The sequence below is a fragment of the Echinops telfairi genome, unplaced genomic scaffold (assembly GCF_000313985.2).
Source record: "Echinops telfairi isolate 266 unplaced genomic scaffold, ASM31398v2 ScPeMD7_53;HRSCAF=182, whole genome shotgun sequence".
NCBI lineage: Eukaryota > Metazoa > Chordata > Mammalia > Afrosoricida > Tenrecidae > Echinops > Echinops telfairi.
The window spans coordinates 14,924,938-14,949,363 of NW_022103951.1; the positions used below are offsets into that span (position 1 = coordinate 14,924,938).

At 47.6% G+C, this 24,426-nt stretch overlaps 1 long non-coding RNA gene across 1 annotated transcript; it reads right to left on the bottom strand.

The window, feature by feature from the left end:
* Positions 1 to 7: 7 nt before the first annotated feature.
* Positions 8 to 24,410, bottom strand: LOC123521747. The gene is made up of 3 exons (XR_006680102.1): positions 24,267 to 24,410; positions 3,174 to 3,275; positions 8 to 185 (listed from the first exon to the last, which is right to left on the bottom strand). It is a non-coding gene; the product is annotated as an uncharacterized LOC123521747 (long non-coding RNA).
* Between the last annotated feature and the right edge of the window lie 16 nt (positions 24,411 to 24,426).

Here is a 24,426-nt window from a genome sequence, read left to right on the forward strand (position 1 = left end):
ATGGCCGTCCACCTCCAGATCTTTATTTAAAAACTCCACACCTATTGTGTGGAAGAGCTGAATATCGAACTTATTGGTGACATATCTGTTCATGAGTGAGCTTTTCCCAACGCCGCCGTCTCCAAGGAGAATGACTTTAAAAAGCGAGGATCGGCCTGCCATTGTTTATCTTTGACTTCAGAACTCTGTAAAATGAAAAGAAGTTGTTACATTACTCTCCATGACCAACAATTAGCACCCTTGAAAGGAAGTCACGCAGACAACTGCTGGGCACAGTTAAGAACAGGGATGGCTCTCCCCCTTTCTCCGGTGGGTTTGCTCTGAAACTGGCACTCACTCCAAAGCCCAAGTCTGAGCCTGAAGACTTTGTCCCCAGACACCACGCTGCGCAATAATCACTCTTTCCTCCCAATAAGCCCCATCACCATTTGTAACCAGTTAGTTAGGACCGAAGCTTTCTATTAAAAGTTCCAAACGGCTCATTGGGATCCCAGGGGGCACTGTTCACTGCCCGCTTTCTCCTCGTGGCAGAGTTTTCTTTACTCTTTTCTTAAAAAGTAATAACCTAAACCAAACAAGCCCACTCCACCATTTCTGAGCCAAATTTGGATTCTGAATACAGGGATGCTATGAGTCAAACTAATAAGGGAGCTGTTAAACAGGAAGGCCAGAGACAGTAGCTGACTGATCTGACTATGAAAATGAGCCAGGCACTGCACATGTGAGTGTTGGTCTGTTGTGGGGAGCGACCCCATGTATAAATAGAATACCACACTGGCTGCCCCTGCACCAGCCTCAGAATCATCGCTATGTTTGAGCACGTGGTTGCAGCCACTGTCTCAATTAGGAACACCATTTTTGAATTTGCTAAAATTAATTGTAACAGCAATATATATATTTTACCAGAATGCCATCATCTAGAACATTCTGTCTACACGATCCATTTGAGCAACTTTATCCGTAGATTTGAGCCTGTGCTGTTACTTGGGCATTCTGCGGTAGAACGAAATAAATCAGAAGTGAAGATATGGTACCACACAGACCCTTCAGGAAAGGTCCCGGGGCAGGATGGCACACATTCCTACACTACAGGGACCATCCAGGGGGAGAGATCCCATCTGCCTATCCATGACAGTGGCTACTTCTTATTCTAAGTGCTGGTGGGAGTGCTATTTCTATTTAATGCTCCTGTTTTAAATCTTCAAGCCAACACAACATTTCCAAATAAAGACAACAATGTAATCAACTATGAACCCTAAACTCAGCTTCACCAATTATGGCAAATCTGGTTTCCCTCAGAACCCCTTACTTGCTCTTCTCAAAGGTAGTTTCAATCAAATCTTACCCATTCATCTGTGAACATTTAGTATTAAGTGGCTTGTAAGTTATACTAAAAGCCAACAGAGGAAACTATGCTGCCCAATAAATAGAAATTTCTGCAATGCTGGCAATGCCACAAGCCACATGTGGCCACTGAGCACTTGGCGTTTGGCAGTGAGGAACTGAGCTTAGAGCTCCATTTAATTGGAATTGGAAGAGCCATATTGAAAGAGCCAGTCAGTATGTTAAACAGAGCAAAGGTGGTGAATCCTTGAATAGGCTAGTGACAGACTAGTTGTACTGATGAAGATGAATTCGCAAAACCACTGCAATAAGCAGTATCTGGCTCTATGCAAAGGTGAGCCGGTATACAGTAATTGAACACTTCCTGTAATGGCGAATAATTACGCCTGCTACACTCTTCTGGTAAAAAGCTGTAGCAATGGATTCTATAGGGAGAAATCAAGTCAAAGGAAATATGTGTCTTTAAAATGGGGGGGGGGGGCATAATCCCTAAATCCTACTGATTCTTCGACGTGACTGCTATAGTAATTGCCAAAGAAGGTCACATACTTTAAATCGGCCAACCAAAGTGTGATGCTATCCAGGTGCATACCTCTTGGGTGACATCCCCCCCACCCCGTTTAAATGAATGACTCTGCTCAAGGCCCAGCCTAAACTGATGCTGGAGCAGTATTCAGAACAACTCACAGCCCCAAATTTCCTAACACAGGTAAGGGCGCACTTGGACAGCTGCTTTTCTTTCTTTTGACTCTGGCTGAAACAGCTTCAACTCAGAGGAACAAATCTAAGCAACACCAAGCCTGGTGCCATCGAATGGATTCTGACTCAGAGCGACCCTATTCAGGGCTTCCGAAGCTACAAATCTTTCCAGCAGCTGACAGCCTCATCCTGTGGAAGGGCTGGTAGGTTTGAACCACTGGCATTGCAGTTTCCAGCCCGACACTGAACCCACAGTGACACAAATCATCGGGCTGGCTCACCGGCCACCCCCACCCCCCACCCCCAATTCTGAAATGCCCTGCCAAGTGGAACTAGAATTGTATTCCCACCAGCTTGTCTCTCTATTCTTCCGTGCCTTCAGGCTGGACTTGTAACTCTATGGCCACCTCACCTAACAACTGCAGGACAAGACCATCAGGTCTTTGAGGACCAAACCCCCACCTCTCCAGGAGCCCCCAGTATTTTCTGTCTGTATTACACTAACTGCCTCACATCAGACAAAACGGTGTTGTAGGTGACACAGACTTTCTAGAATCTTTAAATAAAATTCTTAAGATAGAGTACACCAGCTAACACCTAATGAACACACTCCACCCCCCAGACTGTGAGCTGAATACACATGCCAAATGAAGTCTTAAACATTCCTTGAGCTCCTAACTTATACATTCGTCAGGATACTTTGACAGGTGGCTCCCCACCACCACCCCAATAGTGTAAGATTTCTTCATAGTTTATTCTGATCAAGCAAATTTGTGGTGTGGTAAAGCCACACACCAGAAAACAGAACAATTTTTTCCCATTTCCCACCTACAATTTGGGGCCATTCAGATATGAGTATCTGGGAATGTGGTGGCATTTGTGAATGCAATATATACATGAATCTCTCTCAAAATCTAACTACCTATCGAGTCGTGTAAAAACACAAATGTCAGTCTAGTCACCAAATGACAACAAAGCGATCATCATTCAACCTTCAATAGTAACCTCACCATAATCAGTTTATAGACATTAACTGATTAAAACATCTTTTCCAAAAAACAGTAAAAGCACTGGAACTTTCTTTAGCATGAGTTTAATAAAGGATAGTATCTGTCATTTTCAAAATTTACCTTCAAATGTCAAGTCTCTTGTCTCCTAGAGTATGGGTCAACTGCCCAAAGTCAATGATCTTGGCCAATGTGAAACATTCCTTCAGCAAGTCAGCTCAATTCCTACAGAGAAAGACACGTGGGTAAGACAAGCGCAGTGCACAGAAAAGTCCTGCCTAATTGTGCAGCTCAAGCTTCCTCCTCACCCGCAGGGGGGAAAAAATGAGAAAGCTCACCTTAGCCACGTGTCTTTGATTTGTTTTCACCGTGTAACAAGAATTAAAAAATGAAAGACATCACTCGCCTTGTACTAGCAACGATCCTAAAACCAGCTAGAGTCCTAACTGCTGGTCACCTTTCTAGCCTACATGATGCCCTAAGCGTCAGATGTCAGGCTTCAATGCTCGTGTTTGCCAAACCCAGCTTTTCACCTGCCTGCCTATTCACCCTTTCCTAAATTTCACTGAGACAAAATGAGGGCAATTCTACAGTATAAGAACAGATACAGTATAAAATCTACTGTAAGCCAAGGCAAAACTGAAAGCTGTCTTGTGACTGACTGGCAGGATCCTGTCCGAAAGGAGAGCCTGTTCCTGGACCAAGGGCCTGCTGAGCAGCAGCTCATGGGTGGGGACTGCCCTAGCCACCCCTCCGGAGGCTGGTTGCCCCAGTTCACTCGGTGAGTGTTAACTGTCTCATCACAATGCCAGGCTCACAGCAGGCGGACAGGAAGCATCTGTGGAGTGACGAAAAAGGCCTCTTTTCTGATGTTATAACATTTATTCCTATACCAGGGCCTGCTTCCATGCGGGGACTGGACAGGGGTGCATGGAAAGTCCTGGATCCTAGTCCTAGGGACCAAACTCAACTCGGGGCATCCCAGCGACGCTGTGTACTAACCTCAAACCAAAGGCTTCAAACTTAAAAAAAAAAAGGCAAAGGACATTTGTGTGGGATTTACTCAGCAGTGTGTTAAATTATATACACATTCAATCAATGATAAAAATGAGGCTACTCCAAATCCTAACTTTAGGAAAAAAACATTAATAATAACGATAGCAGCTGTGAACAGTCATTGAACCCTTGTATGCTTCCTACTGTGCTCCTTGCACCTGCTCCTGGCAAGTCTACTCTCAGCCCTGTTACTAGAGCTGAGGCACCCTGGTGGCGTGGGGGTTAAAGCAGTGTGAACCCATCAGCAGGAGAAAGATGTGTCTGCTCCCTGCCTCGGCAGGCCTTGGGGGCACTTCGATTCTGTCACTGAGTCAGAACTGACTCTCTGGCAACAGGTTTTAGATCACAGATGAAGTCACTGACTCAGAGAGCTTAAGTACTTTGTTCAAGGTCACTCAGCCAGCAAAAGGTAAATAGATATAAGGTATGAATGTAGCAGACTCAACTGCCTTTGCGTTGGTTTCTGAGGATTTTAATATAATTGTCATGGGTATAACAAAAATAAGCAGTTTTCCAAGTTATAAGTCTCAACAGCATGCATTTCAAGATCTGCACAAAACCAAGTTACTCTGACAAAACTGTTAACGTCGAGTGGGAAACACATTTGAGAGTGCCTATCTTTTGTTAAAGGAGCCCTGGTGGCTCTGTAGGTTAAGCGTTGAGCTACGAACAGCAAGGTCGGTGGCTTAAACCCACCAGGCACTCCTCAGGAGAAAGAAGAAGCTGTCTGTTCCTATAAAGATTCACAGTCTCATAAATCCTATATAGGGTCCCGATGAGTCGGAATCGACTCGATGGCAGTGGGTTTGGTTGGGGGAGGATGTTTTATCCAAGAGTTTAAACCCTTTTTTAAAAGAAAGTATGAATCAACGTTCACAGTGCTCTTTTACACAGAAGTCCAGTCAGCGCTTCATGGAAGGGGCTGGAAATGTTTGCCAACAAGGATTTCCCGAGTGGCTACTGTGTGCCAGGCACCGAGGCTGTGGAACGGAACAGACACAGCCCCGGCTTGTGGAGCTGGCCATTGGGTGGGTGGTGACAGTCCTCACACTGACACATTTGAAGTGACAACTGTGTCAAATAAGGCGCGGTCCGGGGTGGAAGAGATGAAGAGATCAGTCATACAAAATTAGGAATTAAAAGATGGAAGAACTCTGACTTGTTTATAACTTGATCGTAACAATTGCTAGATTTGTCATCTAAAAAGAACTCTCCCACTCAGCCACAACCCCACAGATAACCTAACAGCGCAGGTGGGAGGCAGGGACCTGGGCCTGGGACTCCCTCGGCAGACCCGAACTACCTGCAGGCTGTCACCCACCTCAGTTATGATTCCAGCATGCAAGACTACTTCATTTTCAACAACAAAATGCTCAAGTATATAAACTCGATTGCCTAAGATCTCTGTATCTTTCCCAAAGAACAAACTCTACACAACACCAACACTTTCCCTAATTCGCACAGAAGATAAAAAAGTTAAGTATCCATGATGAGCTGTGCATATATTTGAGAACGTCTGCCAACCAAACAGCCACGTGTGGGTACAGGTGCGGGAAACCAAACCTTTGCCTTGAGACACTGAAAATGACAACACAGCAGGTGCTTCATTTCCAGCTCATGTGAGCCCCTCACCTGGCACCCGGTTCAAAGCAAAAACAGAACTTCCCGCATGCTTCGGAAGGCTGGGCTGGGGTGACCATCCTGTGAAACTTCACCGGGGTCCACTGTAGCCCATGCCTCAACCTTCTCCTGGTCCTTTTTCCTGCATGGGGCCTTTGCCTCCAGAACTGAAGGAGGACCAGACCACGGAAGGGGTATATGACCCCAGGTTTGTTCCAGGAAGTGAGGACTAGCTAAGCAGAAGGAAACCGGAAGAAGGGGGCCAGGCCAGGCACTGCCCTGTGTGGCCCAGACCACTCAGCTGTAGTGAGCTGTGGAGATAAGACCCTGAGGGAGAGGCCTGTTGGGGGACAGGGCTGAAGTAAGCAGAGGAGGTTCTGCCCAGCATTTGGGAATGATGGGGAGCAACTCCTTCCAGCAGTGGGGTGACCTGGCCGGATGTGGGCTTCTGCAAGGTAACTGGCAGTGGAAAACCTGCTGCAGGTGAGCTCGGGAAGAAGGCTGGGCCAACGCTGGCCGACTGCTGTCATGACCCCTCTCAGGTCCTGCTGGTCTCAGCTGGGGGATTGACAATGGAGGTCACTGTGCCTCCTGTGTCATCCTCCAGTGAAACATTCCCACTGTGATGTCCTGCTTCACTTGCCCCTCCCCCTTTGGGTCCCCCCTGTGGACCCCTTATCCCCCATGCAGATGCAGCTAGGCCCCATCTCCTACTCAACACCTCCCAGGCTCCTCCAGCTACGCCCCCTGTGGTGCTCCTAGCAGACTGGTCTCCACCTCTACCCTCTTCAGTTACCTTGATGCAGTGTTTCCCAGGCAGGCCGACTCCTATCAGTAAAAACCAAAGTTGCTCTCCAAAAAAGGTTACAGGTGCCAGGAAACATATTTTTATCATCATAAAAATGTCATGTCATTTTATAGACACTACTAAAAACAATACCCACTTCTTACCCTCAAACCACTTCCCTTTCAAATAGAAAATGAAACTTCACCAGAAATGGATAAAGTGGTGCAACAAGATATAATCAACCAGCCTAACCAGGGGGTGATCTGGAGGGCACTCAAGAGGGCAAAGAAGTGGGGCTACGGGACTGGTTTGGTCACCGCAGATGCAAGGGAACCAAGATAGGTTGGACACGGCAAAGAGTGGGTGCCTGGAGCAATAGCCTATATGGGGGAATGAGGCGCCGGAGGCACAGGGTGAGAACTCAGAAGCAGCACAGTGCGCCCTTTCAGGAGCTTGGTGGGGGAGATGGGATTGTTGCCAGCACTATGGAGAGTGACATACATTCAAAGTACTCAGGTCAGCCACCATCTTTGAATGGGACAGTCACGGGATCAGGCTGAGACACTGTGTGGCACATTGTCCTCACTGTCCGAGTGTACCTACATTTCTAGCAGGGCATCAACCTCTAATGTTCCCCCTTTCCATTATCAGTCCAGGTACCCATATTTTGCAAATCTGAGTCCCTTCCGGTTTCACTTCAGCCACGACTGACTGGGGAAGAGGTGATTCAAACCCCCAGTGAAATGACAACCATTCAGCAAGCCATGATCACAGGATGTAGCTGGTTACATGTTTACGTTCACATTGGGATGAGAACTGTTGAGTTCAATGTCCAAAGTTCTGATACCGTTGCAAAGCCACGCTTTCCCCCTTAATATCAAAAGTATTCTTTCTAAGCTTCACTTTCACATTAAAGTCGGGCTTGAGTGAATGTTGCCATGAAATGGAAAACGTTTTCCTTCTCCTTTTCTTCACATACAGCTTTAGTTCAAACGTCAACTCCTTTCCTCAGTTGTCCCTATGCTCCTGTGAAAAAACGAGACTCAATATGACACCAAAAGCATATAGCACAAGGGGAAAATAGATAAATTGGGCTTCAGCAAAATAAAAAAGTGTGCTTCAATGGACACTATCAATCAAATGAAAAGACAACCCACAGAAGGGGAAGAAAATGTGCAAATCACATCCAGACTATATGAAGAACTCTTACAACAAAACAATTAAAGGACAAACCAATTAAGTGAGAGAAGGCCTTGAATAGACATTTCTGCAAAGGTGGTACACAAATGGCCAATAAGCACGTGCTAAGATGCTCAGCACCTTTAGTCATCACCAAACCCAGTTCCAACTCCGAGCAACCCTACAGGGCAGAGGAGAACTATCCACAGGGGTCCTGCAGCTAGCACCTCCCCAGGATTGAGGAGGGGCAGATGGGCTCAAACTCCTGACCTTTCCATTTGCATTCAAGCGCTCAACCACTGCACCTCTATGGCTCCCTCATTAATCTTCAGGGAGATGGCAATTAAATACACAAGGTGTCTCCTGACTTCACACCCAAGAAAGATGAGACTTTCTACTCCCGTAAAGCATCTCGGGAGGGTAGGGTGAAAAGGGGAAACTGACTATAAGGATCTACATATAACCCCCTCCGTGGGGGACGGACAACAGAAAAGTAGGTGAAGGAAGATGTCGGACAGTGTAAGATATGACAAATTAATAATTTATAAATTATCAAGGGTTTGTGAGGGAGGGAGGAGCAGGGAGGGAAGGGGAAAAATGAGGAGCTGATGCCAGGGGCTTAAATGGAGAGCATGTGTTTTGAGAATGATGAGGGCAATGAATGTACAAATGCGCTTTACACAACTGATGTATGTATGGATTGTGATAAAAGTTGTATGAACCCCTAATAAAATGATTTGAAAAAAAGAAGTTAGTCTCAGAAATCCACAGGAGCAGGTCTACCCTGTCCTACATGGTCACTATGAGTTGGCATCAGTCTGACTATTAAAAACAGCAAACTTTCAAGTGTGGCCAGAACGTGGAGAAATGGGCACACACTGGAACACAGTGCTAGGGGAAACTGGAGCCAGTGCTTCGGAGAACAGGCTAGCAGTCCTTCTAGTTCAGTGGTTCTCAACCTTCCTAATGCCGCGACCCTTTAATACAGTCCCTCATGTTGTGGTGTGACCCCCAACCATCAAATTATTTTCGTTGCTACTTCATAACTGTCATTTTGCTACTATGATGTATCAAGGATCATTCAACCCCCAAAGGGGTTGTGACCCACAGGTTGAGAACCACTGCTCTAGTTAAACACAGAGTCACCATTATGATGCAGCAAGTCCTCCCTAGAGCACCAGCCGGGACCTCCCCAGACCACTGAACTGTGTACTTTAAAGGGGAGGATTTGATAGTACACGAATTACCTATTTTTTTTCTTAAAAAAAGAGACCTGAGAATTAGAACTAAGGCCCCACAATGAGACTCATACAAAGATGTACTGTCCGTTCAAAGTATCCGTTACGAGTACAAAGATCATGAACAAAGGACCGCAATTTGATGTGTGGGCATCAGCTCTGCCCTCTATGGCACAGCTCATATGAGTGGGAACTTGGATAAGTAGATAGATCACTGGAGGTAAAGAAAATTAACCACCATTTCAGCAGATAACACAAAACCAAGGAGGGGGGGGCACAAAATGTCAATCTTTGCTTTATTAATACCACCATTTCCCTCAACTTTTCTATCATTTACTTCATCTTGAGCTAGCATCATCAAATTTTATCACTGGTAGCCATTTTTTTTCCTGGCCTTCTCCAAACCCTTGCTGGTTTCCAAAGCCACACTCACATAGGACAAAGTAAGAGGGACTCAGATCCGCACATAGAGAACAAAAGCCTCTGAGTAGGAATGTAGCAGATCTAACTGCTTCCACTATTACAGAAGGAAAATCATTTCTTCCGTATTTTATTATATATGATTTTGAACATGGCATTCAAACCTCACTTCCTACCCTATCCTGGAACTTTCTATCCCAGAACCTTTCACCTGTTCCCTGTATCCTTCTGCATCGTAGGTCTCTAGGGCTGCTCTAACAGAAATATCACAGTGGGTGGCATTAACATATAGAACTTCATTTTCTCACAGTTGAGGAGACTAGAAGTCCAAATTCAGGGTGCCGACTCTCCAGGAAGGTGTTCTCTTTGCTGGCTTTGGAGGAAGGTCCTTGACTCTTTGAGCTTGGGGCCCTGGGCATCTCTTTCCCTAGCTATGCTCTATTTCTGGTTTACTCTCTTTTATATCAAGACACCTCCAACTATATATAGATCCTGTCTCATTAACAAAGACAGCCCGTTCAAGTAGGACTATAACCACAGGCATAGAGAGGAAATTGTACGGTCTCAATCCAATCCAATATTCTATCCACCCACCCTCCTCACCCCAACCTCCACACAAACACATTCATCCAATCAATACCAAGTCCAAAATCTCACCTTCTGCATCATCTAAATCAAATTACAGGTGAGAATTTGGCCATTTTTCTCTTAATCCGGGGAACCTGTGGACTCTAGATTTCAAGTTAACCATTTCCAAAGTGCAATGATGGGACAGGCACAAGTTAGAAATTTCCATTACAAATGGGAAAGGCTGGAGAGGGAGGAATAACAGCTTCCAAGAAAGTCCAAAATCCAACAGAATGATCTACATTCTCTCTCAAGCCTTGAAAATAATCCTCTGTTGTTTGGGATCATCTGGGCAATGGCTATACCCTGCAGACTCTGGGTATTGGCCACACCCACGGGATTGTGGGTGGAAGTCCCTCAGCCCTGACTTCAGCTCTGCCTTCCAGGCCAATGAATGGTACAGCAACTCTGTTCTCTTGACTTTGGGTGGCCCTATTCTTAGTCCAGCTGAATGTCAACCTCCACCCCACTCCACCCCACCCTAGGCCCTGTTCTTCTACTGCTTGGACATGGCATCCCCACCCTCTGGAACCAAGTTGGTGAAGATCTGTTTCTGACATCTATGAGGTTATGGCTGGTGAAACCCAGCAAATGTGCTGCTGCCAACACCTCTGCTCATCTCTGAGCTGCTGCTCCTGGAGGACAGCAGATGTAGCTACTTGGGCGTTTCCTGCCCAAGGAGAAACAGAATTCCAAGAGGCAGACAGTGTCTTTTCCTTTTGTTCTTTCTCTGTCAGTTTAGACTGCGGGGTTTTTGGCTGCAGCTGGTTGGGTAAAACCACCAGTTGCAGCCCTAATTTTGTATTGTATAAAATAAAAGATTGTACAGTCATGTCCTTGGTGAACAGACTGGGACACATGTCCTTAGTTCGTACAACAGAATGTTCCAAATCTTTGAGTTCTGTTTTCATTTTGTAGAGTTCACTTTTTACTACAGTTTTACTTCATTTTCACTACTCTCCTATTTTACTACAAACAGCAAGGAAGCACACCAGCCCTTTAAGATGTTCATCAGCAATCCCCAAATTCATCACGTACAAAGTCTCTCTTCTGCCAAGTATCTGAACATTACTCCAACAAGTTCTTTGCATACACAGTATCGCCCTTGCTCCACTGTCCAATGACAGGGTCACCATTTTCACTTAAAGCCTCACCAGACACCCCCAATACTACCAACATTCTGTTGCTGGTACCATATATATGAATGAGGGGGCTTCAAGGGGTCAGTGGAAAAAATGGAGTTAAAAGATAATGGCCTTTTCCCACAAACTTTATGAAGCTCCCTCATATTCTCTAAGACGATAGAAACTTTCTCTGTAGCATTCCTCATTTCCTTCGGAGCCCTGACCAGAGCTGCCTTTGCTGTCCATCAATCTGCCCAGTCTCTTCAAAGCATTCAAGGTTTTTACTATGCTCACTGCCACCAAGTCAATTCCAACTCACAGCAAGCCTATAGGACAGAGTAGAATGGGCCCTGTGGGTTTCTGCGGCTATAAATCTTTTTAAGAGTAGAAAATTTCATCTTTCTTCCAAGGTGGGGTTTGAACTGCCCACCTTGAGGTTAGCAGCCCAATGTCTAAACCTAGACTCCTCCAGGTGGTGGGTCAAGCACTGGGTTACTAACTACATGGTCAGCAGTGGGAACTCAGCACCCACTCTAAGAGAGAAAGATGAGGCTGTCTCCTCCCATAAAGAGTTACAGCCTTGGAAGCCCTAGGGAGCACTTCTACTCTGTCCTGTAGGGTCACTATGAATCAGAATAGACTTGATTGATGGCAGTTGGCTTTTACTATTAAGCATCTTCTAACATTTCCCTTCTCTACTCATTACCCAATTCTAAAGGGCTCTCACAGTTTGGGTGCCTGATAGAGCAGCAGCTCACTCTTCCAGGACCAAATTCTGTCTTAGTTCTCTAGTGGGGCTCCAGCAAAAAGACCTCAACCTCTTCCGTCCAGTGGCTACCTCGCTCTTCGACGGATAGCCACCTGACCCCAGGAGCTAGGAAAATCTTACACATACATCCAAGGCCTAATTCGAATGCAACTCACCCACGGAGCCTTCTCTCACAGCCTGTGCAAGCTTTGCCGTCTCTTTGCTTCGCTCTCCAAACAGGCCTCCCTTCCTGTTACACTTCCCAGTTGTGTTCCCGTGTTTCCCAATTACAGAACAAACTCCTTGGGAAGGACACACAACACCTTGGGCCAGCCATTGGGCTGTCCCTTTTATTGCTCTTTAACATCTTGTACATGCTTAGCACATGGTGCCGGGGCAAAGGAGGTGAAAGTGAACCCCAAACGGTAAGCCCCTTCCTCCTTTCTTCCCACTCAGCGTGTTCTATCTTCGCGAACTTCCGATGCTCTGTATCTTGCTCATCTCCTCTATCAGCTCTTCTCCCTTCTATTTCTGAGGTCTACTAAAATATCTGGGAAGGGAGCCCCCACCCCCTCTCAAAAAGAAAAATTGATTCTTACTTGCAGGCTTAATGCAAAAAGCACTTTCAAAATAAGCACTATTGACTGGAAGCTGGCTGTACCAGGGCAAAAAAGAAGAGGGAAAAAAAGCTACACTCCTTTAATTAGCTATCAAGCTGAGAGCAGTCTGTCTGGGTTTGTGAACAACCTTTCTCGAACCTTCACTTTCAGAGCCACACATTGTTACCCCTTCACTACCTCTCACTACTCAAATCCTACACTGAGAGCTCCCGTTTAAATTTAGTGACAGATTAAATGAAATATATACATATACACATACATACACACACATATATATTAAACCCCAAGTTCCATTTAGAGAAATCAGTGCCACCCTACCTAAAGGTGTACCATTTGCGATTTCATTTCATAGCTCTAGACGTGGAGGCTCAAAGAAATGAACCAGGAGGGCAAAGTGCGGCTCATCTGGAACTTGGATTGTTCTGTGATCTGTATTTATCTCCTGTATCTTCATGTAGGCATGTCAACAAGCCATCTAATTAGGCCAAATGTTTGTTCCCATGTCTTCCTGGTTATCTTGCTTGGGTTTGTACACAAGAAATTATTCAAGGAAGTCATGAAGTCTAAGTCTCTCACCAAAAGAAGGGGGAAGGGACACAACCAACTAAGCAAAATACCTTGGGAATAGACAAACTGGGAGGCAAGAAGTTGTCAGATGAAATCACTGATCTAGGCAACCACTAAGGTATTGCCTCCCACCAGGGGCAGCTCCAGAGAGGCAGCCGTCTGTGGGCGACGCCATCCACACCATGCATCTACATAGCAGCTGTCCCCGTTTAAACAACGCAGTCCCTAAATCATCACTGCGGACACGGAAACAGCTCTTAAATCTCTGTTTAACAATTTTGCTTCAAGCAAGGCACCTGTTTAGTTAGGGGTATTAATTAACCATTGGCAGTAAGGAGAGGTGGTTGAGACTACGGTGAAGTACAGAGGCACCGGCTCCCATAGGGCAGCCATGCTGGATGACAGGGAGCTGCTTGAAATGTGGCTGGGGCAACACACACTCACTACCATCAAGTCGGTTCTGACTCGTAGTGACCCCCTAGGACAGGATAGAATTGCCCCTGTGGGTTTCTGAGCAACGGAATGTATTCCATTTCAATGCTTCTTGATAGAAACTACTGCTTGAGGCTAGACAAGACAGTACAGGTACAAGCTGATTCCATGCCTACTCCTGTCAAGTCAGTTCTGACGCCTCTTGGACCCAATGGGACAGAGCAGAACTGTCTCCCCTTATGGTGTTCAGGAGTAACAACCTTGATGGAAGCAGGCTGCTTTAGCTTTCTCCCGCAGGACAGCTGGTGAAATTTCACCAACGACCTTCCATGTCAGCAGCCCAATGCTTAACCCACTGTGTCACAGGCATCCAAATATCAAACCCACTTCCATGGAGTTGATTCCAACTCAGGGCACCCTATCTAGGGTTTCTGAGATGATGAATCTGTACAGGTGCAGAGAGCCTCATCGTTCTCACACAGAGAACTGCCGGACTTGTGGTTAGCAGCCTAAGCCATCACACCACCAGGCCTCCTTGTGCCACAAGCATAGAGCAGACTTCATTGGGTGTCCAATGAGCTCTAGGGTGGAAAGGCACCCCTTCGAATCTGAGGAGGACTAAGGATAAGTGGATGGAACCAAGGCTGACTGAGTGGGTGGGTGGAACTGGAAACGTGTGTGCTGGAACTTTCTACAGGAGAGTGTCAAAATAGTTTCCTGGAATTCTTAAGGGGCATGGACACCAAGAATGGCCTTCATCGTTTGTAGAGAGTGTGTGTGTGCACTTGTGTTGCTGGGAACACCCTGCAAGTCTCCTCCCTGCTTCCCATCACTATTCCCCCTTCTCGAACTGAGTCCCCTGGAGATTGTATTAGAGATGTGATTACTCCCTGGTCATTAACAGCCCTCCTCAGCCTACTCACTCGCTGCCTGTGAGGCAATTCTAAGCCATAAAGACCCTATAAGTCAGGGCAAAATCGCCCCTGTTAGTTTCAGAGACCATGAATCTTTGTGTCTAGAAAGCCCCATTTTTCACGCTTGGAGCAGTTGGTGGTTTCAAACTGCTGACCTAATGGTTAGCAGCCTAGGTGTGTGGGGGAATCTTTGTCCTCGGTTCCATTTACTGTTTAAGGACCAAGCATATTACCCATCTATACCAATGCACTTAACCTGGCAAAGGCACATTAAGATAATTCTTGACAAGAAAGGAATGAATGGGGCCAGTTTAAGGTTATATTTTGGAGGTCAAAATCCACATGAAAAGAAATGGGTAATGGCACAAGATAGGAACAATGGTGATGCTGGCCTGTTATTTCAGAAAGAAAAATGAATTCCGAAAGAAATGAATTTGAATGTGCATTTTAAGATGCTGAAGCTGCCACCTTCCCAACACGATTGCTGAAGACAAAGCGGGTGCATAAGTAAATGTGGTGAAGAAAGCTGATGGTGCCCGGCTATCAAAAGATAGAGCACCGGGAGTCAAAGATAAACAAGTGGCCATCTAGCTCCGAAGCAACAAAGTTTACATGGAAGAAGCACATGAGCCTGTGTGATCACGAGGTGTCCAAGGGATGAGTTATCAGGCACCAAAGAACCAAAAAACATATCATTGTGAATGAGGGGGATTGCGGAGTGGGGACCCAAAGCCCATCTATAGGCAAGTGGAATCCCTTTCCAGAAGGGTCCCGGGGAGGAAACGAGTCAGTCAGGGTGCAGTGTAGCAACGATGAAACATACAACTTTCCTCTACTTCCTAAATGCTCCCTCCCCCCACCCCTACCCCCCGACTATCATGATCCCAATTCTAACTTACAAATCTGACAAGACCAGAGGATGTACGCTGGTCAGATAGGAACTGAAAACACAGGGAATCCAGGGTGGATGATCCCTTCAGGACCAGTGGTGAGAGTGGCGATACAGGGAGGGTGGGGTAGAAAGGGGGAACCAATTACAGAGATCTACATATAACCTCCTCCTTGGGGGATGGGCAACAGAAAAGTGGGTGAAGGGAGACGTCAGATAGTGTAAGCTATGACAAAATAATAATTTATAAATTATCAAGGGTTCATGAGGGAGGGAGGAGCGGGAAGGGAGGGGGAAAAATGAGGAGCTGATACCAGGGGCTTAAGTGGAGAGCATATGTTTTGAGAATGATGAGGGTAATGAATGCATAAATGTGCTTTATACAACTGATGTATGTATGGATTGTGATGTTGTATGAGCCCCCAATAAAATGATTAAAACATATTAACATACATATATGTACATATCACGCTGCTTATCTCCGATACATTTTTATAAACAGAATTACCAATTAAAAAAACATGCTGAAGCTGCAAAACACAAACAACAGATCTACAGATGGTCTGCAAAAGGGAAAAATTGGGTCTGATTCCACTCAAGTCTGATAAAAAAGCCAGACGTGTTTAAGTACACACACACACACACACACACACACACACACGGCAGGAGAATGTCCATGGTCTATATAGGCAACCGCTGTGTCTTTTTGGTTCTGCTTTTTGCCTGTGTGTATCTGGTGTTTATTATTTTTTTAATCCCCTTTCACCCCCATGTCAGCCTGCCAGTAAACTTTAAATCAGTGGTTCTCAATCTTCCTAATGTCGTGCCCCTTTAATAGTTTCTCATGTTGTGGTGACCCCCAACCATAAAATTATTTTGTTGCTACTTCATGACTGTAATTTTGCTACTGTTATGAATCATAATGCAAATATCTGATATGCAGGATGTATTTTCATTTTTACAAATTGAGCATAATTAAAGCACAGTGATTAATCAGAAAACAATACATAATTATATATTGTGAAATATTTATTTCTAATGATAAATAAATGAAATGTTGTCTTGAAGCATAGTGGAGCATGGGTAACAGTCTTCATACCAGGTACTAGTATGTGGGTGTATCTGCATGTGGGCAGACCCACCTGGAGACAGAGGAGTGGTTTCTTGGTTCCTAAGACCATCGGAAATGTGTTTTCCGATGGTTTTTGGCAACCCCTGTGAAAGGGTCGTTCGACCCCAGGTTGAGAACCACTGCTTTAATGTATGGTTCTTTTGATGTGAAAACCATTTCTCTTGGTTTCTTTTACAATAATGGAGTTCAAGGTGTCTTTATGAGATTGACTAACTTTGCTGAGCTGAAGGTCTTCCAAATTCATCCAAGTGATGAGGTGTTTGACAGTTTCATTAATTTTTTTAAGAGATGCACAGTATTCCATTGTATGTCTGTGCCTGAGTTTATGTATCCATTCCTCTCCGGGTGCCTTTAAGTTGAATTTCCAAATAAAGTTGGAGCTGTAGACTATGTTCTGGTTGAAACACACCAGCTGCTCCTCTGGAGACAGCTGAGGCTGTCATATCATGATGAATTGGAATTGGCTTGATGGCAATGTATTTGGAGCCACAGGGGCACAGTGGGCTGCTCCCACAAAGGTCAGCCTCAAAACCCCTAGGGAACAGGTCTACTGAATTGGAATCTACTCAACGACTGTTTCCCAAAGAAGGTATTATCATCTCTGGGAGGGGCACTGGAATGATGGGGGAGCTACAAAAGCAGATACCTACACTTTATCCTGGATGACGGGCTATAATACAAGAGTTTTTAATTGCCATGGAGCTCCTAATATTTTTCTCTTTTTTGGAAAAGGCGTAAGCCAAATTAGTTTATGAGCTTTTTTAGTTTATGAACTTATGCACTCAGTGGCAGTAGGTTTGAATTTTAGTGCAAGAAAAGGCTCAAAGCCTTCCCAAGCAAGCAAGTGAGTGTCTTTGGAGAGAATTTGTTGAGTGGGATTGATTGAATTGCTTCAAAGAGAGGAGTAGTTTACATGACACTAAAGGAGCCAGAAGAGTGCCTCCTCAATCAGAGGTTAGTAACCTCTAGGAAGAGGTAGACAGCAGCATTCCCAGGAGGAATGAGATCACAGCAAAAGTTCAAGAGGTAGGATGGGGATGGGGATGGGGATGGGGATGGGGATAGGGGTGGGGACTGGCCCCATGTATTTCCAGGGGCCAGAAAGCAGCTGTATGCCTAGCCCCCAGATCAGATCTAAGTCAGAGGCTCTCAACAGCACTTCAAGGAAGCTGCCAGCAGCTCCCAGCTCCAGACAGAAGGAACCCAGCACTGTGGGTTGTCCGGGAGTTCCTTGTCCGGGAGTTCCCTTTCGTCCCCATACCCGAAACAAATTCCAGTGATAAGAGGGGCAAGAGCTGCACTCACAGTCGTTTCTAGAAAACATCAAGAGTGAGCAATCACCCCACCTGAGGCCTCTCTAACAACCAGTGAATTCTCTCCACTCCAGACATCTGCCCGGACACACAGGAGACAAAATTTTGGGAACAGATTAAGGCTTGTGAAGAGAACAAAACAAATTAAAGACAATGTAGGCCCAACTGTGGAGTGTGCTGCGCAGTCTCCCACCTCTATCTGGAGGCAGGGCATGACTTCAGAGCGCTAGTGCCCTGCTAGATCTAAATTGCCTGGCAGTGACTTGGAAAACGCCTGTTACTTCCTCAGCCTTGAAACTATGGAAACGGCAGGCACCTGGGCACTCGCTAGCTCTCCACTTCCCTTTGCTTCAATCCAAGGGCTCCCTTGTGTAACAACCCCCTATATCCCCAGGGTGAACTGAAGTCTCTGGGTCTTAACAAATGCTAACTTCCTGGATCAAAGAAGGCAGGGAGTCCCAAACGTCCTGTTTTTCCCTTCCTCCCCCACCAAGCCCAGTTTCCAGCAGCTTCTATCTGACAGCAGTTCAAAGGCAGCACATGGACATGAAACAAGCCCTTCCTCCTTTGCCCCATTTCCAAGTCGGTTTCTTCTCTTACCCACTGATCCGCCTTTTCAGGCCTTCCTCTGGTTGGCTCAAATAATAAATGCCTACTATGTGCATGTCATACACCAAAAATAAAAACCCACTCAAACCCAGCTCATAGCGATCTGACCAGGCAGGGTAGCACTGCCCCATCAGGTTTCCAAGGCTATCATTTTGACCAAAACAGACTCCCTCATCTTTCTCCCACTGAGCAGCTGGTGGACTCGAGCCACTGACCTTTCAGTTCATTGTTGAGCACTGAACTACTGCACCACCAGGGCTCCTTACCTGGCATACATATAGCACCTGACAATCACCAGCAAGTTGGACACCATCACCCCTGTTTTACAGGTCTGAAAACAGACATGCCCAAAGAACAAATAACGCCTCACCCGGGCTGCTCAAACAGGGAGGACCACATGTGTTATCTTCATTCCCACCAAGTGACCAAAAGGGATTCAAACATATACAGGCTCCAAAAGACAAACCGAGAGAGAATGCTATAGTTGAGGGCCATGGACAAGCCTGAGCAGAAGGACTGCGAGCAGTAGGGACAGATGTCCGACACTGGAAACCGGCCAGGAGCTCAGGCACTGCTCATGGCAGGTGGGTGCCTTTGCCAGGCTGGCAACCCTGTGACACCCCCCACCTCCCTGAATCCAGGGCTCCTTGCTCCCACCTCCACCAGTCTGCTTTCTAAGGACATTTGTTCAGTGGAAAATGGGGAGAAAATGTTACCAAAAAATGGAGGGTAGGGCCTGAATAAACTTGAATTGTGGTACCCCTCCTGCTGACCAAATCTGGTGGTGCCTCAAGCTACTTGGGGCAGTTCGCTGGGGCAGTTCTACTCTGTCCTCTAAGGCTGTTGTGACTTGGAATGGACTATAGGCCACCAGACAAAGGATGGGCTGAGATGCCACACAAAATCCCACCACACCACACTTTTCAATGGCACGGGATCTTGGCGAAGCAAGACTTTACCCTGGTTGCTCTGAGAGTAATCAAGAACTACCCAGAAGTCAAGGCAAACTGGATAGGCACGGTGGCAAGTTTGTCCCAGAACAGCGACTTTAGAAGGTTCATTTAAGAATCCTCAAACTCATTCCAGAGAACTTCTGCATTCGCCAATGTGTGACTCTCAAAGAAGGAGCCCTGGTGGTACAGTGGTTAGAACATCGGGCCAGGCTGCAAACCAGGTGGTCAGCAGTTGGAAACCACTGGCTGCTTAGCAGCCGAAAGAAGTGGCAGGCCGTCTGTTTCCACCAGGATTCCTGCCTTGGAAACCCTATGGGGCAATTCCACTTTGTCCTACAGATTGCTATGAGCTGGAACAGACTTGGTTTCCTTTTGTTATCAATCCCCAAACAGTTGGTATTCCATCCTGCCGTCCAACTCACAGTGGTATGTAATTTCTGGAAGGCGCACCCACTCCGTGCAATGAGGAAATGAACCACCGTGTGGAGCCACGCCGACTAGAACCCTCCTGAACCTGTTTGGCTCCTTGCAACATTCCTACTGCTTCAAGCTCTTCATAGCACGTTCTGGAATGTTCATAGTCTGGTAACGAACTACTTGTGCTTCTGTACACAAAATAAAAATCAGTTCGCTCAGCTCCTTCCTTCCATTCAGCTATGCATCACACTGGGGGCACTGGAATGGCTGTCACAGGTCGGGCCATCCAGCCTCACAATCCCTGGCAAACAATAGCTCCAGGCGGGGGCCAGGGAGGCGGCCTGCGCGCAGACTTCCCTCAGAGAACTGGGCTGGGTTCAATGAACAAAGGCTGGCAATGCGAAGCCTCCACCCAAACTCACTTCACTCTGTCTTTTTTCCCCTCCAAAGCACTTACTCATCTCCCTCTGCCAGCTGCTCACGCAGTTGCCCTTTTTTGATATGTCTCTCTGAGTTCAAGATCCAAACCCTCATTCCAAACCCTGGCGCCGCTCGCCATGGTCAAAAATTAACACAAAGTCATGGAAATATCCAGAATGTGGAAATACCCAGAGGACAGCTTCACAACACGGATGGTATCAAGATCCACGTTGGGAAATACGTGAGTTCTCCTCCAAGTTACCCAACTAGCCCGGCGACTCGGCAACTGGAACCTCCAGTCTCCCCAGTGCCCGGCAGCTGGGCTTCCCTCTCCCCCATTTAGCTCATTCTGCATCACTCAAGGCCTCCCTCCTCAGGTATCTCAATGCAATTGTGTCACAGTTTTGGATCGAACTCCTTGAGGGATTTTGTGAGTACTATAAAAAACAAAACAAACCCCAATCCTTAGTAACTGTTCCCTGTTGATGGCCTACTTACTCACCAGCCCTCGGTTTTGTGGAGCTCCTTTACTGTGGGAGCTAGCTTTCAAGTCCTATGAGTTGCCCAAACACTTCCGTACATTTCTACTTGGTGTATTTCCTCTAGCCGCTTGGCCAACAAAATGCCTGGGGCAGAACCACTCAGAAGCTAAGAATGTGCTGCCCCTCCTCCGTGGGGTCTGTCTCTCACAGACTATAAAGGCTGACCATCTCATTTTACGAAGAAAAGAGATTTGGTGACTTCACTTGGCCAGCGCAGCGAGCCAACTAATGAAAAAGGAAGACGGCCCAAGTCAGTGAGTTCTGCGCCACCCCCACCCCCCACCTTCTTCCTTTCAACCTTCCAGAATACAACTCTGGTGAGGAAAGAACGTGCCTGGCTTTGCTAGATCCCAGGCGACAGCAATCGTTTTAGGCGTTCACTGTAGCATCCTCCCATCCCCACAGCAGCAACTCCTGAGACTAGGCAGAAACGCTTTCAGTCTCGCGGGACTGTCCACTAGCATAAGCGGAAAACCAGGGCTCCCCATACCCAGGGATCCCGAAAAGAAGACTCGGCCTAGCCACGGCTGCGTGAACAGCACCTTCTCCAAGCCAAAGGCCAAACTCAATACCATCGAGTCGTAGAGGTGTTATAAGGCAGAGTAGAACTGTCCCTTTGGGTTTCCCAGGCTGCAAGTCTTTCCAGGAGCAGCCAGCTTCATCTTTCTTCCCAGGAGCCACTGGTAGATTGGAGCTGCTAATCCTTCGGGTAGCAGCACCCGAAGCGGAACACACTACGCCACTACAGGAACTCGAGACTGCCCCCTCTCAATTGACTGCGCCCCTAAATGCACCTAATGGTGACATTCACAGTTGCCCCCAGAATAAAAGCAGACTGTAGTCAGATGGACTGGGGAACACCAGGAAGGAAAAAATGATGCAGAAGTAAGTGTTCTGTGGATCTCATCACCTAGTGCTCAGTTCTGACGATAAACCGCATGCCCTATTTACTGTGGCTACTTTTTGAGGCAGAATGCTCAACAGCAAAAGTTCTCAATTCCATTCTTAGACGTGTTTGCACCCGGGTAACTGGACCAAGCCATAACTAAAGATGGCAGCAGCTCTCTAAAAACACAGACGTGGCCCGCATGGGGCATTCTTCCATTTACCTGGTTTGTTTCTGAATGGGCGCCTGTGTGGGGCTCCCCCTACTCCCCATCCTCACTCCCACCCCCACTCAGCACAGGACTCCTGGGGCTGTGAGTAGGCTGTAAGTGGCAGGAAGGCAGGGCTTGCTTGTGACAGCTCTTCAGCTCACCAGCACCTTTAGAGGCCTGGCAGGCTACCCCAAAATTGTTTGCTGGCCGTGGGAAGAGTTAAACTCTCGAGGCCTCCACCAGGCTCTCCAGTTCTTTCAGGCAGTTTTGCCTTATAACAAAACCGGGACTCTGTTCTCCGAACCCAGTTACTCACGCCACCATCTTTTAATTGGGTGAATATACCTCTCAATCAAGAGAAGGCTCTTTTCAGTGCTCACATTTGCCTCTGCTTTTCCTTGAAATGCTGTGAAGGCCACGGCACTGCACTTGAGGGGCAAATAGGGCCAGAAATTCTTTACTATGAGCACTGTCCTGAGTCTCATCGAGCCTCCACCTACTAGATGCCAAGCATGCGCTGCCCCCCAGGTGTGATAACCCAGCACGTCTCCAGACACTGTTAAATGGCTTCAGGGGGCACGTTGAAATTGCTCCCAGTTGAGAAGCTGTGCTTTCAAATCACACAGGCTGGCTTTCAGTCCTGGCTCTGTCCCTCACACCCTGTGTGTGACCCTGAGAAAGGGACCTGACCTTGCTGCGCCCCAGCAAGGTCCTCAGCTGTAAAGGTGGGGGAGGGGTGTGTTCAATAAACACCCATACATGATGGAGGGCCAGGGCTCACGGCTCACGGCTCACGGCTCAGAACACCCACGGCCTGGGTGCTGATAAGTGCCAGTGCTCAGGCCTGGGAGCAGCCCTGGCAGGGGGCTTGGCAGTGGCTGAGAATTTAGCTGATCACCAAGGAGTCAGTGATTCGAACCTACCCAGTGACTCCTCAACAGAGCCCTGGAGATCTGCTTCTGGAAAGAGTTACAACCCAGAGAACCCTATAGGGCAGTCCTACTGCATCCTGTAAGGTTGTATGAGTCAGAATCAACCCCACGACAGTTGTTTTCGTTTTTTAATATTTTACTTAAGACTTAAGAAGCCCTAGTGGCACCCTGGATTTAGCAATTGGCTGCTAAACACAAGGCAGAAGGTTCGACCCAACCAGCTTTTCCAAGGGAGAAAGCTGAGGCTCTCTGCTTCTGTAAAGTCATAATCCACTCGATGGCAGTGGGTCTGGAGTCTGGACAGAAAGAGGGCCAAAGAAAGAGAAAAGTAGGAAAGAAGAGAGGGAGGATAGAGCAGAGACTAGCACCATTAGAAGTACTTTCTTTCTCCCCAAGAATGGAGCTTGGAGGTAAGGCCAGTGTTCTATTCCCGGTTTGCCCGTCTGCTCTCCCGGCCTAGATACTAAACCAAAAATAGCTCCAGATCACACAACTTACCTCAAATAAGCCAAACCAGGGACTTTTTAGCATGTGCAAGAATTCCCTCCAATGCCTGTCTACACACCACAGCTGAAAGCACCTCCCCCGCCACTCCACTGCCTTCGATTTGGGGATCTAAATATGGTGCCCAAGAGTTCTAGGCAAGTATTCCTAAGTTCGGGGGCAGCGTCTAAAAGAGAGAGCTTCTTCCAAGGCCCTGCCCAGAAGGGTCTCAATTTTCTCCTGGTCTCCCATTCCCTCCGCTGGAGCGCAGTGGAGGGTTCAGGCAATTTTGGTATTTTCCACTACAATGGAGGCAGCGACAGAAAGACCCACTGGGCTCACACAGAAAACAAAGACAAATCAAATTCCGTCCATTCATTGGTATCAGGACGCCACAATGCTCTAAAAAGGCTGGGGTCACGTGCCCACTGGGAACCGAGCAAAAAAGTTATTCCTCCAGAGAACCCTGGTCACGGGACCAGTTGTGGCTTTTAAACACCCTCCCCCCCAACCCCACACACACATGCCCCAAGCCAGTCTCTGGCGGGCCTTGGGATGGAAATGCCCTCCATTTGGAAAGTGGAGAGGGCGCCTGAATCAGATAAGGGCCGCCCGCGCCTCCCTGCGGGGCCCCGGGGCTGGCTTCTCCCCGCCTCACCTGAGTGGTCGGTCACAAGACCGCGGCGAACGCTCGGCCAGGCGGGGTATCAGAGGGCACCAGGGCCAAGGCCAAGGCGCCGGGCTGGGCGGGGGGTTTCCAGTGGCGCCAGGGTGCGCGCGCCCCTTTTCCCAAGCGTTGGGGGAGGGGAGTTGTCACCGGGATGTGGGTGCGCGCGTCTTTCTCCCAATGTTTGCGTGTGTGTGTGTGTGTGTGTGTGTCATGGGGAGGTGCAGGCGTCTGTGCGCGCGCGTCCAGCTCCGGGGGTGCGAGAACCCGACTCTCCGGCGGGAGTCCCTAGGAGGTGGGGGGCCTACATGCCGGGGCGTCTGCCCCACTGCGCCCGCTCCCGGCGCCCGACTGTCCTGGGCCTGCGCGCCGCCCCTTAGACCCCGACGCCGGCGCCCCCGGTCCCAGGGGAGTCCCCCGCCCGGCTCACCTCGCAGCCACGCGGAGGACGCGGCAGGAGTGCCGAACAGGCCGGTCCGGGCGCACTAGGAGAGGAGAGGTCACGGGCAGGGTGGGTACGACGCGACGGCGACAGCCGGAGTGCTGGGCTCCCGCTGCAGCTGCTCCCATCCAGCGAGCAGGGAACAACA